The sequence below is a fragment of the Rhinatrema bivittatum genome, chromosome 12, assembly GCF_901001135.1.
Source record: "Rhinatrema bivittatum chromosome 12, aRhiBiv1.1, whole genome shotgun sequence".
In the NCBI taxonomy this organism is placed as follows: domain Eukaryota; kingdom Metazoa; phylum Chordata; class Amphibia; order Gymnophiona; family Rhinatrematidae; genus Rhinatrema; species Rhinatrema bivittatum.
This window is the reverse complement of record NC_042626.1, coordinates 1,872,617-1,891,146: the sequence shown is the minus strand read 5'-3', so window position 1 is coordinate 1,891,146 and position 18,530 is coordinate 1,872,617. Positions and strand designations below refer to the sequence as shown.

General features: G+C 47.1%; 1 protein-coding gene across 2 annotated transcripts in view; it reads left to right on the top strand.

The window, feature by feature from the left end:
* Nucleotides 1–271: 271 nt before the first annotated feature.
* The window catches only part of TFEB (transcription factor EB), a 74,412-nt gene continuing 56,153 nt past the window's right edge, over nt 272–18,530 (top strand). The window contains exon 1 of one of the 2 annotated variants that reach the window (XM_029572330.1): nt 272–418. The gene's annotated coding sequence lies outside the window, so the exon portion shown is untranslated. Of the gene's footprint in view, nt 487–18,530 lie in introns of both variants that reach the window. The other variant, XM_029572329.1, reaches the window with a different exon arrangement.

Genomic DNA, 18,530 nt, shown 5'->3' with positions numbered 1-18,530 from the left:
ACAGGGCACAGTCAGTTTGCCTTTCCCGCCAAGAAAGTGGCTCAGCCAGACTAATGGGGGGGGGGGGGCAGGGAGATGCCCAGCTTTGGGGGTCTCATTAAGGCCCAGCCATGGCATCTGAGCCTGAGGACTCCCCCCAGCACTAGGCTGAGTATGAATCTTGCTTGCAGCCCTGACCCTTGAAGGACTTTCCTTAATGAGAAGAGGGACTCCATTTCCCAGCATGCGGCGGAAGGGACTCCATTTCCCAGCCCTCCCGGCAGGGGGCGGGGCCGGCGGCGCCAGTGCTGCCCCCTGCGGGCACTGTCAGGCGGAGGCGCGCGGGTGTCGGGGGCAGGGGCAGCGGCAGAGGTGGGAGCCTGGCAGCTGTCAGTGCCGCCGCGCACCTTCCCCTTGCGGCTCTGACCTTCAGCGGAGGGTAAGTGCGGAGCGGCGGCGGCGGCTCCGGGGGAGGAGGCTCTGCTCTCGCCGCTCGCAGGCCGGAAGGTGACTTTACTTTTCGCGCTCATCCGATGCCTCCCCACTTACTTTTCTGCTTTGCTTTGTCGCTTGCTAACGAAGACTTTCTCCCTTCTGGGCTTTCATTTTTAAGCGCCGATCAAAGGCTATTTTGAAGGACAGAAAGACCAACCTCCGAAATGACTTTATTGATGAGGCTCGCAAAACATGCAGGACTTGTCTTGTTGTTGTTGTTGTGCAACTGGCAGTAAGTTCAGGTTCCGAAGCAGCGATTGCAACAGGTCTGGGCTGTGTCATGAGTTCCAGTAATGCGGGCCCTGCTGGACTTGGCTGCGAGCTCCTGGCATTGCTGCAGAGATTAGCTTCGGACCCTTCGGCAGTTCAAGGTTTTGAAGCGCAAGAGCCGATGGCTCTCTGCCCGGCTTCATGCAAGGCTGCTCCCATGCAGGGCTGTCCCAGCAGGTTCTGGCTGGCTCTGGCTTATTCCCTCTGCACTGTCCTGCCCTTCAGGTGTGCACAGGGCATCTAGACAGGCAAAGATATGCAGTACAAATATAATTTCCAGAGCTTCAGAATTTTGTTTGCTGTTTTCCCTGTCAAATCTGGGCTGGTTGGTTCCCTGCTCGAATGCAGCAGTAGGACACTGAACCTGACAGTGAGAGGGTCATGGAGACTGCACTACATTTATAAAGCAGCAAACTAGATGACCTGACTTCAGGGAAAGAGAGCAGGTGTCCCTCTCACACCTGTGGCTTGTGGTATTACTGGACAGTTTGTGGCTCATAAGTTCTGCCTGACCCCCTTAGTCACTTCTTTCTGTATGTGACTCTGCAGATTATCTCCCAGGTCTGAGTTGAATGCTTCAGGTACCATTAGATTTTTAGTGACTGAATGTAAATCAGGTGGGAGTAGCCCTAGAGCTTTCTTCTTATGGATCACTCCCCTATAGCATTTGCAGGAGTCAGAGATGTTTTCTTGGTCTTAACCATTTTGACTCCTGCTCCCCTTTTCTAGGAAGCCCCAGACGGTAGAGGATGGGGGAAGGAGTGAAATCTATGCCATTAACTTTATGGCTTCTGAGTTCAGCCCATCACTTAGGAGGGAAGCGTTACTTCTTTGTGTCAGAGGATGTGAGGTGGATCCCCAGATTAGGCTGTGCAGTGAAAGAAAAATGTGTGCTGTATCACTGAACAATATTATACAGTGAAATAAAAGATGTATGATTGGTCAGCGAGGTAAAGCTGTGAGCTGGGTCACACTGGAATATCCATTTGTGGTGTGAGCTGGATGCCGTACAGATTGACACATGCATACATCCAGCAATAGTGCAACACAAGGAAAAGCAGCATTCCCTATTGTCCATGCTGTACTAGTCCAGACAAGTAGGTTATGTCCATCTGCCAGCAGATCGAGACAGAGAAAAAAGCTCAAAACTAATTTCACTTTGCTGATAAAAGTCTGGTGCTGCTTTCAGCTCTTCAGTATTTTCTGTCTCAGCAGATGGTAGCTATTGTGGCTTCATCCTGCCTGGCCTGGGTGGAGCTTTGATAGGTTCCACTTGTCTGGACTGATCTGGCATGGGCGATAAGGAAGGTGAGATTTAAATTTACCTGTTCATTTCCTTTCCTTTAGTCCTAGCAGACCAGTCCAGAATGCACCCAGGGAAGTTGCAGTGATCAAGGGCTCTGTCAGACAAGTTCCCTGTACGTACCCAGATCAGTCCAGACTCCTGGGTTTTGCCTCCCCTCCAGCAGATGGAAACAGAGAAAGTTTTACTGACATTGACACTTAATACGAGGTGCCACCTGCACTCCCTCAGTATTTCTCTGTCTCCAGCAGATGGTGGAGGTGCAAAGCCTACAGTCTGACTTAAACTAAAACAAACAAACAAACAAAAAAAAGAAAGTCAGCCTTTATACTTGTCATCAGTGCTGGACTCCCAGAGGGTAGCCAGGTCCTGGTGAGGCCATCCCCTCTGCTTCTCAAGGCAGACGAGCAGGGGGTCGGGGACCTTTATAGCTTGCAGACTTCTTCTTGTTGCCGGCCAGGGTTGAAACCTGGGGGCCCGGATCACTCACCCTGAGGGACCAGTGGAGCCTGCTGCCTGTCTAACGGAATACGTTTGTCTTTCAATCAAAAAAAAAAAGCAAAAAAAGTCATTTGGTGCATGGAGGCGCTAAGGCAAGCAGAGTTTGAATAGAGTTGGCGAGCGTCCGTTCCCACGCTGCTCGCTCCTATTTCCGGCAGCTCCAGCTAAGCTGCCTCCTTCCTGCATTGCGGCATTTTTTTCCATGCCGCGTGGAGTGGCTTGTACTGCCTGCAGAGACGCGCAGGCGCATCTCTCGGGCAACAGTCTCCCGGTGGGGAGGGTCCTTCGGGGAGCAAGGCAGGGGTCAAATCGAATGCTCGCAGCGAGCCAGGACCTCTGCAGATATTGGGGCACCTAGAGTCAGGAGTCTCTTGAGGGCCTTGGTGCTGCCAGCTGCTACAGATAGTTCTTTGGCCAATTCAGACAAGGGTGGTGGCCAGGAGCTGGATTCAGGGCCGGGGGCAGTTGGTCAGGACCCGAGTCAGACACTATCGCGAAGCACGGCCGTCAAGGGAGATGACCCTAATGTGCAGTTGTTCCACAAGGAAGAGCTGGAGAAGCTGGGCATAGAGGTCCCTTGGGAGGATTCCGAATTGGGAGCTGTGGACCCAGTCTTGGTTGGCCTCCGAGGATAGGTTGTATCCATTGCCAGAAGAAGTGGATGCTTGCCCTTGTTGTGAGTGGGTCTTCGCTGGGTACAACAGTTGCAAATGGACAAGTCTTTGTCTGAGTCTTCCAGGTTCATGATCTCGGCAGTCTCAGCCTGGCGCCTTCTCTGGCTGAGGAATTGGTCTGCTGACATTTCCTCTAGGATTTTTATATTCCGCTTTTCGCACTTTTTTCAGAGGACTTTCAATCTAAGTTTGTACCCAAGGCAATGGAGGGTAAAGTGACTTGCCCAAGTGGCAGCGGGATTTGAACTCTGGTCTCCTGGTTCATAACCTGCTAACCACTAGGCTACTCCTCCACTCCACAGTTGGGATTTTTGCCTTTTAAAGGGAAATTGCTCTTTGGTAAAGACCTGGAGAAGATGATCAAGTTCCTTGGTGAGAATAAGGTCCATAAAATGCCGGAAGGTAGACCAAAAGGAAAGAACTTCCTTCCTTCTTGCCCCCGCCTCAAGGGGAATCAAACATTTCAGATGCCCAGGCCCTCAGAAACGGCTCCAAGACAGCTCTCCGGTAGGCAGCAGTCCTGGAATCAGTCCTTTCGGGAACATCATCCTGGAAGAGATGGCTCCTCCCAGGGTGGAAGTTGGGCCAAATTCACTCAATGAAGTGAGACTGGTCCACTTTTCAGTTCCAAAGATAGGGGGCCGTCTGACTTTATTTTACAAGGAGTGGACCAGGATCACGTCAGAGCAGTGGGTCCTAAGTGTGATAAAACAAGGTTACGCTTTAGAATTTGCTTGACTGTTAAGAGACCTGTTTTTGATATCGCCATGTTCGTACTAGGAAAAGAAACTTGTGGTAAGAGACACCGTGTGAAGGCTGCGTCAGCTGAGAGCTGTGGCTCTCCGAAAAGAGGGAGACCTGATCCACCCTTTCTGGATGATTGGAATCCCTTTGCCAGAGGGTAGTGGATTTAGTTCTCTGGCACCTTTGATCTCTAGGGTGGATCGTCATTCTGGCCAAGAGTCATCTGGTTCCTTCCCAGAGTTTGGAATTCCTGGGGTGCTTTTCGACATGAAGGCGAGAAAAGTGTTCCTCACCAAGCAGCAGATTTTCAAGTTACAGGCTCAAGTTTGAGGATTGTTGGCCAAGCGAATACCCAAGGTCTGGGTTTACTTGCAAGTGCTCGGGTCTATGGCTTCTACCTTGGAATTCGCTCATATGAGGCCTATGCAATCAGCCTTACTGTCTCGCTGGGACCCGTTGTCAGAGCGTTTTCAGCTGTCTCTTCCTCTCCTGGAGCCTGCGCATTCAAGTCTTTTATGGTGGCTCTGCCTGGACGAGTTGCATTGGGGTGTGGATCTCGATATCCCAATCTAGACGATCGTTACCACCGACGCCAGTCTTTTCGGCTGGGGTGCAGTATGTCAGAGACAATCCGTTCAAGGCCGGTGGTCACCGGAGGAAGCATCCTGGTCCATCAATCGTCTAGAGACCAGAGCGGTGTGTTTGGCCCTGATGGCGTTTCTCCCCCTAGTGAGGGGCAGGCTGGTAAGAGTCTTGTCGGACAATGCGACAGCGGTAGCATACATCAATTGGCAGGGGGGTAACAAGAATTGAGCAGTGGCTCAGGAGGCCAGACTTTTGGTCGATTGGGCAGAGCAACATCTGGAGTGCTTGGCAGTCTCACACATTATGGGCTTGGACAACATGCAAGCGGGTTTTCTAAGCTGTGGGAGTGGGAGCTGTCAGAGGAGGTGGTGTGTCTCGCCAGTCTCGGGTGGGGGTCCCCCATGTGTAGAATTGGTGGCGGCTTCACGAAATGCCAAGGCTCTGCATTTCTTCAGTTGACGAAGAGAAAGAGAAGCAGAATGGGTAGATGCGTTAGTTCTGCCTTGGCCAACAGATATCCTACAGTATGTGTTTCCTCTTTGGCCTTTGGTGGGCAAGGTCCTTTGGCAAATAGAGATTCATCCAGGCAAAGAGATTCTCGTAGCTCCAGAGTGGCAGAGATGCCTGTGGTTTGCGGACTTAGTCAACCTAGTAGTGGACGGGCCATTGAGGCTTGCTCAACTGCCGAATCTTCTGCATCAAGGATCCCATTTGTTTCGATCAGGCAGATCATAAGAACATAAGAACTTGCCATGCTGGGTCAGACCAAGGGTCCATCAAGCACAGCATCCTGTTTCCAACAGTGGCCAATCCAGGCCATAAGAACCTGGCAAGTACCCAAAAACTGTCTCTTCCATGTTACTGTTGCTAGTAATAGCAGTGGCTATTTTCTAAGTCAACTTAATTAATAGCAGGTAATGGACTTCTCCAAGAACTTATCCAATCCTTTTTTAAACACAGCTACACTAACTGCACTAAAGCAGTCTAGCAGCTTGGCTTTTGAGAGGCAGCATTTGAAAGATAAAGGTTATTCGATGTGGACATCGCTACCCTCTTGCAGTCTAGAAGGATCTCCACTTCTCTCACCTATGCAAGGGTATGGAGAGTTTTTGAGTCCTGGTGTTCCGGTCAGCCAGTGGATCCTAGGCGAGCATCAGTGAGGCATATTTTGGCTTTCCTTCAGAATGGTCTGGTCAAAGGATTATCCTTCAATTCCCTCAGAGTCCAGGTGGCGGCGTTAGGATGTCTACGGGATAAGGTTTGAGGATTTCTCTTATCGGCTCATCCGGACGTTGTACATTTTTTCGGGGAGTAAAGCATTTACGCCCTCCCGATCTGGCAGCCATGTCCTTCCTGGAGCCTTAATGTAGTCTTAAGGAGAATGTGTGCATCTCCCTTCGAACCTCTGTGATGTACAACTATGAAGGATCTCACTTTGAAAGTGGTTTTCTTGGTGCCTAGCTGCTCAGTGAGTAGGATTTCCGAGATTCAAGCTTTATCCTGTAGGTAGCTCTTTTTGAGGTTTTCAGATGAGGGAGTTTCCTCGAGGATGGTTCCTTCCTTCTTACCCATCCTTTCACTTCAATCAGTCTGTAGAACTCGCGTCCTTCTCAAATTTGGATCCTCTGGTGCTGCAATCTAGAGATTTATGTTGGTTGGACGTAAAGCAGACATTGATGAGGTACCTAGAGGTCGGACCACTTTTTTGTGCTGAGGAGTGGTGCCAAGAAGGGGCATAAGGCGTCAAAAGCTACAATTGTGAGGTGGTTGGAAGAGGCTATTAGTTCGGCATATATCTGTCAGGGTTGCCCGGTTCTGAAGGGCCTTCGAGCACATTCTACTCGTTCTCAGTCGGCCTCCTGGGCCGAATGTCAACTAGTTTCTCCTCAAGAGATCTGTAGAGCGGCTACTTGAAAGTTGTTGCACACTTTTGCCAGATGTTATGGCCTGAATATCCAGGCCCCAGAAACCAGGGGGTTTGGTGAGAGTGTGCTTCAAGCAGGACTATCTCAGTCCCACCCTATTTAGGGAAGCTTTGGTACATCCCAGGAGTCTGGACTGATCCGGGTACGTACAGGGAAAGGAAAATTGATTCTTACCTGATCATTTTCATTCCTGTAGTACCACAGGTCAGTCCAGAGTCCCGCCCGCTGGAGGATTTGGGTAGTTGGGAGAGTCCGCTCGCTTTATCTTTCTTTTTCGGTACTTGTCCTGAAGAGTGGCGAAGGTTTTGTTGGTCCGACTCAGGGTTTGTGTGGGCACGTTTTAGCGTTTTTAGCTTTGAGGTTTCCCTCTCCCCACTGCTCAGTTGGGGGAGTCTAGTTGGTTTGTTATTACATATCTGGCTTGGGTACAGATTAATACTGAGGGACTACAGGTGGTTCCTCGTCTTAAGTGGCAGTGTAGTAAAACTTTCTCTTTCTCCATCTGCTGGAGGGGAGGCAAAACCCACTCTGGACTGATCTGTGGTACTACAGGAACGAGAATTAGCAGGTAAGAACCAATTTTCCTTTCAAACAACTGACAGTGAGGAATTAAGTAAACCTGTGGATAAAGCTGAGCCAGTTGATAGAGTGTATCTGGATTTCCAGAAAGCATTTAAGAACATAAGAACATAAGAAATTGCCATACTGGGTCAGACCAAGGGTCCATCAAGCCCAGCATCCTGTTTCCACCAGTGGCCAATCCAGGCCATAAGAACCTGGCAAGTACCCAAAAACTAAGTCTATTCCATGTTACCATTGCTAATGGCAGTGGCTATTCTCTAAGTGAACTTAATAGCAGGTAATGGACTTCTCCTCCAAGAACTTATCCAATCCTTTTTAAACACAGCTACACTAACTGCACTAACCACTTCCTCTGGCAACAAATTCCAGAGTTTAATTGTGCGTTGAGTAAAAAAGAACTTTCTCCGATTAGTTTTAAATGTGCCACATGCTAACTTCATGGAGTGCCCCCTAGTCTTTCTACTATCCGAAAGAGTAAATAACCGATTCACATCTACCCGTTCTAGACCTCTCATGATTTTAAACACCTCTATCATATCCCCCCTCAGCCGTCTCCTCTCCAAGCTTCCAGTCTTTCCTCACAGGGGCGCTGTTCCATTCCCCCTATCATTTTGGTCGCCCTTCTCTGTACCCTCTCCATCGCAATCACATCTTACTGATCTGCTCACATCTTACTGACAAAGTCCCTCACGAGAGACTTGTTAGGAAATTAAAAAGTCATGGGATGGGGGCAGTGTCCTACTGTGGATTGGGTCCTGGTTAAAAGACAGAAAACAGAGAGAAGGGCTCAATGGTAAATGTTCCCAGTGAAGAAAGGGGAATAGTGGAGCCCTAGGGATCTGTTCTGGGACCAGTGCTTTTTAATATATTTATGAACGACCTGCAAATGGGAACAGCGAGTGAGGTGATCAAATTTGCCGATGATGCAAAATTATTCAAAGTTGTTAAATCACAAGAGGATTGAGAGACATTGCAAGAGGCAGATTGGATGGACCATTTGGTCCTTTTCTGCCGTTATTACTATGTTACTATGTATAGGACCTCAAGACTGGGAGACTGGGCATGTAAATAGCAAATGAAATTTAATGTGGACAAGTGTAAAGTGACACACTTAGAGAAGAGAAACCCAAATTATAGCTACACAATGTAAGGCTCCACATTAGGAGTCAGCACTCAGGAGAAGGATCTAGGTGTCAGCGTTGAAAATACTTTGAAATCTTCTGCTCAGTGTGCAGCAGCAGCAGCCAAGAAAGCAAATAAAATGCTCGGGATTATTAGGAAAGGAATGGAGAATAAAGAAGAGGATTTCTGCAACTCCACCTCAATAATGTTTTATGGTCTTTTCCTCCAGGAACTTGTCCAAACCTTTTTTAAACACAGTTACACTAACAGCTTTCACCATATCTCTGGCAACAAATTCCTGAGCTTAATTATGCGTTGAGTACAAAAATATTTTCTCTTATTTATTTTAAATGTAAGAACATAAGAACATGCCATACTGGGTCAGACCAAGAGTCCATCAAGCCCAGCATCCTGTTTCCAACAGTGGCCAATCCAGGCCATAAGAACCTGGCAAGTACCCAAAAACTAAGTCTATTCCATGTAACCATTGCTAATGGCAGTGGCTATTCTCTAAGTGAACTTAATAGCAGGTAATGGACTTCTCCTCCAAGAACTTATCCAATCCTTTTTTAAACACAGCTATACTAACTGCACTAACCACATCCTCTGGCAACAAATTCCAGACCTTAATTGTGCCTTGAGTGAAAAATAATTTTCTCCGATTAGTTTTAAATGAACTACTTGCTAACTTCATGGAGTGCCCCCTAGGCCTTTTATTATCTGAAAGAGTAAATAACCGATTCACATCTACCCGTTCTAGACCTCTCATGATTTTAAAGACCTTAGCCTAGTAAATTCATTGTGTGTCCCCCTGGTCTTTGTACTTTTTGAAAGAGTAAAGAACCGATTAGCGTTTACTCGTTCCATGTCACTCATTATTTTATAGACCTCTATCCTATCTCCCCTCAGACGTCTCTTCTCCAAGCTGAACAGCCCTAATCTCTTCAGCCTTTCCTCATAGGGGAATTGTTCCATCCCTTTATCATCTTGGTCGCCCTTCTCTGTACCTTTTCTAATTCTGCTATATCTTTCTTGAGCTGAGGTGACCAGAACTGCACACAACACTCAAGATGAGGTTGCACCATGGAGTGATACAGAGGCGTTAGGATATTTGATGGTCCTTTGGTCTGATCCAGTAGTATGTTCTTATGAGCAAGTTGTTGCCCACTCTGAAAGTAGTTGTCCTAATCATGACTTTGGTGTAGGGATTGTCTAATTCCTGGGTTAATGATCATGGAGTGAAGTTTCTTGGCTGCATCAGGTTTGGTTCTGGTGGTGATTTGGAAACCAAAACAAACAATTGCCATTGGTTGTCTTAGCTTTGATATGGGTTACTGAAGACCTGAAATCAGCACCAGACCTTTTAAAAGGGGGAGTGAAGTCTGCTTTGAGCTTTTTTCTGTCCCCCATCTGCTGGCAGGGGGGACATAGCCCACTTGTCTGGACTGGTGTGGCAGTCCTAAAGGAAAGGGAATTAACAGGCAAGTTTAAAGTTCACCTTTGTGTTTCTCACTGTACTTTCCAGGTTAAAGAACAGAGATTGAGTCATAGAGTGTTACTATGTCTTGGAGCAGTCAAGGTTGTGATTGTATATCAGAGGTGGGAATAGTTTTTAGAGGTGAAATAAAGCAGTAAAGGACAGAGTGTGAGTGAGAGGGGAAAGCTGTGACAGAGGGGGTCCGTGCTGCTGTGTGAGTTCTACATTGTGTTGCCGGAACACCAAGGAGTCCAATGTCTATGTTCCTACCTCCCCTTTTGTAGTGACACATTCCCAGCATCCACACAACACAGCCCTGAAGGATTATTAGCAATAAAATCTGTAGCCAAAGGGCCATTAAGGAGAGAAGCAGGCAGGCATGAGTAAAGTGCTGAGTGCTCCTGTCTTGCAGATTTCTAACCCATTGGTGTGGCTTTTAATAGAAAATCATCAGAACTATAAATCCCAGAATGCACTGCTGTGAGTATAAAAGGCAGATCTGGTAAGAGCCTCATTCCCGAGTGTGGGAAACCCCAAGAGGTCTAGCGGTGCAAAACCAGAGAGAGAGAGAGGCAAAATACAAAGATAGTAGGAAGGTATATTCCCAAAAGCAAGAGAGAAAATTCCAGAAAAGAATGAGCAGGAATAACTGCATAATCCTAAGGGAAAAATAAGAAACAGCAGCAAGAGCAGCCACCAGGCCAGAAATGAAACTTGGCAGGGGGAGTTCATAAGAACACAAGACCTGCTGTACTGGGTCAGACCAAGGGTCCTGCAAGCCAGCATCCTGTTTCCAAGTCACAAGTACCTGGCAGGATCCCTAAAGGTCAACAGATCCCATGCTGCTTATTCCCAAATTCAGGTTACGGACTTTTCCTCCAAACCTTTTTAAACGCAGCTACAATAACTGCTTTCACCACATCTTCCAGCAACGAATTCCAAAGCTTAATTTGCATTGAGAAAAAACATTTTCTCTTATTAATTTTAAATGTATCACCTGTCCCCTGTCTTTGTACTTTTCGAAAGAGTAAACAACTGATTAACGTTTACTCGTTCCACTCCACTCATTATTTTATAGACCTCTATCCTATCTCCCCTCAGCCGTCTCTTCTCCAAGCTGAAGAGTCCTAACCTCTTTAGCCTTTCCTCATAGGGGAATTGTTCCATCTCCTTTATCATCTTGGTCGCCCTTCTCTGTACCTTTTCTAATTCTGCTGTATCTTTCTTGGGCTGTGGTGACCAGAACTGCATGCAGTATTGAAGATGAGGTCGCACCATGGAGCGATACAGAGGCATTAGGATATTCTCTGTTTTATTCTCCATTCCTTTCCTAATAATCCCTAGCATTATGTTTGCTTTCTTGGCTGCTGCTGCACATTGAGCAGAAGATTTCAACATATTTCCAACAATGACACCTAGATCCTTTTCCTGAGTGATGACTCGTAATGTGGAATCTTGCATTGTGTAGCTATAATTTGAGTTTCTCTTCCCTAAGATCATCACTTTGCACTTGTCAAGTTTAATTTTCATTTGCCATTTGTATGCCCAGGCTCCCAGTTTTGCAATGTCCTCCTGCAATTCTCACAATCCTATTGTGATTTAACAACTTTGATATAGTTGCAATGGAGAAGGTACAGAGAAGGGCAACCAAAATGATAAAGGGGATGGAACAGCTCCCCTATGAGGAAAGGCTGAAGAGGTTAGGGCTGTTCAGCTTGGAGAAGAGACGGCTGAGGGGGGATATGATAGAGGTCTTTAAGATCATGAGAGGTCTTGAACGAGTAGATGTGACTCAGTTATTTACACTTTTGAATAATAGAAGGACTAGGGGGCACTCCATGAAGTTAGCAAGTAGCACATTTAAGACTAATCGTAGAAAATTCTTTTTCACTGAGGCACAATAAAGCTCTGGAATTTGTTGCCAGAGGATGTGGTTAGTGCAGTTAGTGTAGCTGGGTTCAAAAAAGGTTTGGATAAGTTCTTGGAGGAGAAGTCCATTACCTGCTATTAATCAAGTTTACAAGCCACTGCTATTAATTGCATCAGTAGCATGGGATCTTCTTAGTGTTTGGGTAATTGCCAGGTTCTTATGGCCTGGATTGGCCTCTGTTGGAAACAGGATGCTGGGCTTGATGACCCTTGGTCTGACCCAGCATGGCAATTTCTTATTGGCAAATTTGATCACCTCACTTGTTGTTCCCATTTGCAGATCATTTATAAATATATTAAAAAGCAGTGGCCCCAGAACAGATCCCTGGGGCTCCACTATTCCCCTTTCTCCATTGGGAAAACTGACCAGCACCAGAACCCAGGAATTGCCCATGTGCTTTCTGTACTTTGTATTTTTATGTTACTGTTGTTATATATTTCCCCCTTTCTTTATTTTTTAACTATTTTCAGAGCAGTCTTCAAATTGTTTGCTTTTGTGCAACCTTCACCGGTCCTTTTCCCCATGGACTTTGCACAGAATTTGAAAGGGAAAGTTTTATATTCTTGTCCTGTAAACTTGCCGTGGGTACAAATGACTTTCAGAATTTTTATGGAGAATGTAATGTACAGATTTGAAAATATAAATTGATTTGCCTGATTTTCTATCCCTGAAATGTGGCCAGGAGTACCTGCATCGTGGAATTCAGTTTAGAGGTGTGAAGATTGCCCTTCCGATGTATTACAAGTTGTCAGGCTAGTAAACCTTTGTGAAATCTGTAAGTGTGAGGCTAGTGAGCCCGGGAAGCACTGTGACGGGGCAGCTTACCGCCTGTGCTAACATGCACATCATGGGGCGATGCAAAAAAGCACCTTCAACACCGCGCAAAGTTTAACCCTTAGTTGTGCCCAAACTCTACTGCCAATGCAGCAAGGATCTGGCATGGAAATCCCCTGCTAATGAAGGCATTAGCTATTACCCCCCAATGCACAGAGGAGCCCTGGGAACTCAACTCCTAGTCCAAGGTGGACTGATGTTAGTCTATAGCACAAGCTGGAGTTCTGGTGCTGGGACCCCTAATTGAGATTTTATGCATAAAACCATGCTTTCCATACAAAAAATATGCTTTCTGCACTGAAAGCATTTTTTATGCACATAAATCTTATTTTTTTAATACTGGCTCAGTATTTTCAGGACAGTCAGGTTTTTCTCAGCCACTAATCAGTTATCTTATGAACTTTCAGCTTTACAAAGAAAGGGGCTGATGCAAAATGCTGAGCATGAAAACTGTTCCCTAATGCACAAGCTAAGTTTTTTAAAATATAGCATATATTATATGCTATATTTATATGCTATATATATGCTATATAATATTATATATGCTATTATATGCTATATAATATTATATGCTATATTTATATGCTATATAATATTATATATGCTATTATATGCTATATTTATATGCTATATATATATGCTATATAATATATATGCTATTATATGCTATATAATATTATATGCTATATTTATATGCTATATAATATTATATATGCTATTATATGCTATATTTATATGCTATATATATGCTATATAATATTATATATGCTATTATATGCTATATAATATTATATATGCTATATTTATATGCTATATATATATGCTATATAATATATATGCTATTATATGCTATATAATATTATATGTTATATTTTATTATATTATATCCTAATTTTTGCTTTATGTTCATGCTCTTCGTTGTATGTACTGCACAGTTTTTGATTTTGATATATTGTTTCCCCACATGTTACTTGTAAACTGATGTGATGCTCTGCGAACGTAGGTATAGAAAAACCTTTAAATAAATTAATTAAATTGCCAGTGCAGAAAGCTACAGATATGCTAATGCATCGGGAGTTACAAATGTGCACAAAGAAAAACAAGTTTATGCACAGAATTCACTTTCTGCATGCAGAAAATCCCACACATGAAATTCTGTCACCCACCCACCCACACCTTGTCCTGTGTACCATGTATCCTACAGACTCTCTGCTCCCCACTCATCTACACCCTGTCTTGTGTGTCACGTATCCTACAGACTCTCTGCTCCCCATGCACACACACTCTGTCCTGTGTGTCACGTATCCTACAGACTCTCTGCTCCCCACTCATCTACACCCTGTCCTGTGAGTCACGTATCCTACAGACTCTCTGCTCCCCATGCACACACACTCTGTCCTGTGTGTCACGTATCCTACAGACTCTCTGCTCCCCATGCACGCACACCCTGTCCTGTGAGTCACGTATCCTACAGACTCTCTGCTCCCCATGCACGCACACACTGTCCTGTGAATCACGTATCCTACAGACTCTCTGCTCCTCATGCACGCACACACTGTCCTGTGAGTCACGTATCCTACAGACTCTCTGCTCCCCACTCATCTACACCCTGTCCTATGAGTCACGTATCCTACAGACTCTCTGCTCCTCATGCACGCACACACTGTCCTGTGAGTCACGTATCCTACAGACTCTCTGCTCCCCACTCATCTACACCCTGTCTTGTGTGTCACGTATCCTACAGACTCTCTGCTCCCCATGCACGCACACACTGTCCTGTGAGTCACGTATCCTACAGACTCTCTGCTCCCCATGCACGCACACACTGTCCTGTGTCACGTATCCTACAGACTCTCTGCTCCTCATGCACGCACACACTGTCCTGTGAGTCACGTATCCTACAGACTCTCTGCTCCCCACTCATCTACACCCTGTCCTGTGAGTCACGTATCCTACAGACTCTCTGCTCCTCATGCACGCACACACTGTCCTGTGTCAGGTATCCTACAGACTCTCTGCTCCTCATGCACGCACACACTGTCCTGTGAGTCACGTATCCTACAGACTCTGCTCCCCATGCACGCACACACTGTCCTGTGTCACGTATCCTACAGACTCTCTGCTCCTCATGCACGCACACACTGTCCTGTGTCACGTATCCTACAGACTCTCTGCTCTCCATGCACGCACACACTGTCCTGTGAGTCACGTATCCTACAGACTCTCTGCTCCCCATGCACGCACACACTGGCCTATGAGTCACGTATCCTACAGACTCTCTGCTCCCCACTCATCTACACCCTGTCCTATGAGTCACGTATCCTACAGACTCTCTGCTCCCCATGCACGCACACACTGTACTGTGAGTCACGTATCCTACAGACTCTCTGCTCCCCATGCACGCACACACTGTACTGTGAGTCACGTATCCTACAGACTCTCTGCTCCCCATGCACGCACACACTGTCCTGTGAGTCACGTATCCTACAGACTCTCTGCTCCTCATGCACGCACACACTGTACTGTGAGTCACGTATCCTACAGATTCTCTGCTCCCCACTCATCTACACCCTGTCTTGTGTGTCACGTATCCTACAGACTCTCTGCTCCCCATCCACGCACACACTGTCCTGTGAGTCACGTATCCTACAGACTCTCTGCTCCCCATGCACGCACACACTGTCCTGTGTCACGTATCCTACAGACTCTCTGCTCCTCATGCACGCACACACTGTCCTGTGAGTCACGTATCCTACAGACTCTCTGCTCCTCATGCACGCACACACTGTCCTGTGAGTCACGTATCCTACAGACTCTCTGCTCCCCACTCATCTACACCCTGTCCTGTGAGTCACGTATCCTACAGACTCTCTGCTCCTCATGCACGCACACACTGTCCTGTGTCAGGTATCCTACAGACTCTCTGCTCCTCATGCACGCACACACTGTCCTGTGAGTCACGTATCCTACAGACTCTGCTCCCCATGCACGCACACACTGTCCTGTGTCACGTATCCTACAGACTCTCTGCTCCTCATGCACGCACACACTGTCCTGTGTCACGTATCCTACAGACTCTCTGCTCTCCATGCACGCACACACTGTCCTGTGAGTCACGTATCCTACAGACTCTCTGCTCCCCATGCACGCACACACTGGCCTATGAGTCACGTATCCTACAGACTCTCTGCTCCCCACTCATCTACACCCTGTCCTATGAGTCACGTATCCTACAGACTCTCTGCTCCTCATGCACGCACACACTGTCCTGTGTGTCACGTATCCTACAGACTCTCTGCTCCTCATGCTCGCACACACTGTCCTGTGAGTCACGTATCCTACAGACTCTCTGCTCCCCACTCATCTACACCCTGTCCTGTGAGTCACGTATCCTACAGACTCTCTGCTCCCCACTCATCTACACCCTGTCCTGTGAGTCACGTATCCTACAGACTCTCTGCTCCCCATGCACGCACACACTGTCCTGTGAGTCACGTATCCTACAGACTCTCTGCTCCCCATGCACGCACACACTGTCCTGTGAGTCACGTATCCTACAGACTCTCTGCTCCCCATGTACGCACACACTGTCCTGTGAGTCACGTATCCTACAGACTCTCTGCTCCTCATGCACGCACACACTGTCCTGTGAGTCACGTATCCTACAGACTCTCTGCTCCCCATGCACGCACACACTGTCCTGTGAGTCACGTATCCTACAGACTCTCTGCTCCCCATGCACGCACACACTGTCCTGTGAGTCACGTATCCTACAGACTCTCTGCTCCCCATGCACGCACACACTGTCCTGTGTGTCACGTATCCTACAGACTCTCTGCTCCTCATGCACGCACACACTGTCCTGTGAGTCACGTATCCTACAGACTCTCTGCTCCCCACTCATCTACACCCTGTCCTGTGAGTCACGTATCCTACAGACTCTCTGCTCCCCATGCACGCACACACTGTCCTGTGAGTCACGTATCCTACAGACTCTCTGCTCCCCATGCACGCACACACTGTCCTGTGTGTCACATATCCTACAGACTCTCTGCTCCCCATGCACGCACACACTGTCCTGTGAGTCACGTATCCTACAGACTCTCTGCTCCCCATGCACGCACACACTGTCCTGTGAGTCACGTATCCTACAGACTCTCTGCTCCCCATGCACGCACACACTGTCCTGTGTGTCACGTATCCTACAGACTCTCTGCTCCCCATGCACGCACACACTGTCCTGTGAGTCACGTATCCTACAGACTCTCTGCTCCCCACTCATCTACACCCTGTCCTGTGAGTCACGTATCCTACAGACTCTCTGCTCCCCATGCACGCACACACTGTCCTGTGAGTCACGTATCCTACAGACTCTCTGCTCCTCATGCACGCACACACTGTCCTGTGTGTCACGTATCCTACAGACTCTCTGCTCCCCATGCACGCACACACTGTCCTGTGAGTCACGTATCCTACAGACTCTCTGCGCCCCATGCACGCACACACTGTCCTGTGAGTCACGTATCCTACAGACTCTCTGCTCCCCATGCACGCACACACTGTCCTGTGTACCATGTATCCTACAGACTCTCTGCTCCCCACTCATCTACACACTGTCCTGTGAGTCACGTATCCTACAGACTCTCTGCTCCTCATGCACGCACACACTGTCCTGTGAGTCACGTATCCTACAGACTCTCTGCTCCCCATGCACGCACACACTGTCCTGTGAGTCACGTATCCTATAGACTCTCTGCTCCCCACTCATCTACACCCTGTCCTGTGAGTCACGTATCCTACAGACTCTCTGCTCCCCATGCATGCACACACTGTCCTGTGAGTCACGTATCCTACAGACTCTCTGCTCCCCATGCACGCACACACTGTACTGTGAGTCACGTATCCTACAGACTCTCTGCTCCCCATGCACGCACACACTATACTGTGAGTCACGTATCCTACAGACTCTCTGCTCCCCATGCACGCACACACTGTCCTGTGAGTCACGTATCCTACAGACTCTCTGCTCCCCACTCATCTACACCCTGTCTTGTGTGTCACGTATCCTACAGACTCTCTGCTCCCCATGCACGCACACACTGTACTGTGAGTCACGTATCCTACAGACTCTCTGCTCCCCATGCACGCACACACTGTCCTGTGTTTCACGTATCCTACAGACTCTCTGCTCCCCATGCACGCACACACTGTACTGTGAGTCACGTATCCTACAGACTCTCTGCTCCCCATGCACGCACACACTGTCCTGTGTGTCACGTATCCTACAGACTCTCTGCTCTTCATGCACGCACACACTGTACTGTGAGTCACTTACACTACATACTGAGCTCTGCTACCCATCCCCCACATCCTTTCCTGTGCCATGTATCCTACACATAGCTCTGCTGCCGACTTGTCCACAACTTGTTGTGTGATCTGGGATGATGTCAGTGCTGGAAAAATAGTAGAAACTATGCTCTACAGAACAAAATTACAGCACATATAGAAAGAGCTGTTGTAGTGGGACACAGCCAACATGAATTTACCCAAGGGATGTCTTGCCTCACCAATCTCCTACATTTTTTTTTTTTATGGGGTTAATAAGCATCTGGATAATGGTGAGCTGGTGGATAATGGCGTATTTGGATTTTCAGAAGGTGTTTGATAAAGTTCCTCATGAGAGACTTCTTAGGAAATTTAAAAGTCATGGGAAAGGAGGTGATGAACTTTTTGTGAATTGCAAAATGGTTAAAAGATAGAAAACAGAGTAGAATTAAATGGTCAGTTTTCTGAAAGGAAGGAGATAAATAGTGGAGTACACCAGTGATGTGTTCTGGGACCAGTGTTTTTTAACATATTTATAAATGTTCTGGACTAGGGGACATCCATGAAGTTAGCAGGTAGCACAAATTTTAAAACAAATTATCGAAAATTCTTTTTCACTCAATGCACAGTTAAGCTCTGGAATTCATTGCTGGAGGATGTGGTTAAGGCAGTTAGATTAGTTGGGGTTCAAAATGTTCTGGATAGGTTCCTGGAGGAACGTCTGCAAACTGTTATTAACCAGGCAGACTTAGGGAAAGCCAGTTCTAAGCCCAAGGGATCAGTT